The sequence below is a fragment of the Crinia signifera genome, chromosome 8 (assembly GCF_055691185.1).
Source record: "Crinia signifera chromosome 8, ASM5569118v1, whole genome shotgun sequence".
In the NCBI taxonomy this organism is placed as follows: domain Eukaryota; kingdom Metazoa; phylum Chordata; class Amphibia; order Anura; family Myobatrachidae; genus Crinia; species Crinia signifera.
Window position 1 is genome coordinate 21,990,315 of NC_139224.1, and position 1,315 is coordinate 21,991,629.

The following is a 1,315-nucleotide window of genomic DNA, read 5'->3' on the forward strand; positions in this document are numbered from 1 at the left end:
GAGCGCTTCTCTGCCGGGCACCGCGCGGGGGCGCGCACGCACCGGGACGCGAGGCGCGCTCGGGACAATCAGGGGGGAGGCTGGGGGTGCCCGGCGATTGGTTCCCTGCGTTAGCTGGTTTCATGCTGATTGGAGGTGTCTGAAAGACGTCATGGATCTGGGCGTGTTTGGCCATCATTCTGTGTGATGACTCTGACTGAATGATTCTCACTCTGATTCTCTCCCTGCTAACTGGTGTCTCACTAGCTAGTAGATACTGTATGTGGCCTCCAGCTAGTGGAACTATCAGTCCCAGCATGCTCTGCCAGAAAGAAGCTGCTTATCACATATCAGCAGTATCCTTGGGGGAGCTGAGGTTCTTGAGCTTTTGATTTGGCTGGCAGGCCAGACTGGGACTTGTAGTTCCCTTACAGCCGACCTTAGTGTATGAGTCTATCTGGATGATACAGTATATTTGTCAACAGTCTATATGGTTGACATAAGAATGGTCTGCTTGATTTACTATCCACATGGACATCTACTGGAAATAGTAACCTGTGGTAAGGCATATAGCTAGAAGTGTGGCGGGCAAAGCAAGTCCACCAGGGTATATGCTGGCGGTGGTTACATAACATAAAATATACAAGATTCCCTCCCCCCCCCCCCCCAAAAAAAAAATTATGTGTCGACTTGTGTCACGTCAACCCTTTGACCCTAATAACTTTAAAGGTCCCCATACACGGTCCGTTTAACGGGACTTAAATAGCACACATCGCATCGCATGCCTTGTGCATGCAGTGTGCATGCAACGCGATCCGATGCGATGTGTAGCTAGTATAAAAAGTATGTGCAGCACATACTTTTTGTACTGTACTATGTGATGCGCAGGAGCGTGCATTGCATAGTACAGAAACTGAGCCGGTCCACAACGGACCGTGTATGGGCTCCTTAAGCATTATCTACCTGTTATCTGTCAACTTATATCTGTCGCCCGAATTACTGTTGACCATACAATTGTTAATTTAATGCTGGCCATACATTAGGAAGACCTGCATACAATGCTCATCGTATGATCTATATGTGCTATAAAACACATATGATCTGCTTACAACCCCAAGCCATCCTGACTGATCATGTGTGCAGCACGTATGAACAGTGGAGCAACCTCTTGACCCGCATGACTGCGCATCGCACTAAAATACCTCATATGGGTGAAATTTAATAGGATGAGAGATTCAGAAAAGTGAGAGATTTGGTAAGAAATCTCCAGTTTTTTTAAAGCGGCAATCACTTACAATGCAAAATCTGCAACACTGGTTAAGCAGTGTAAATGATT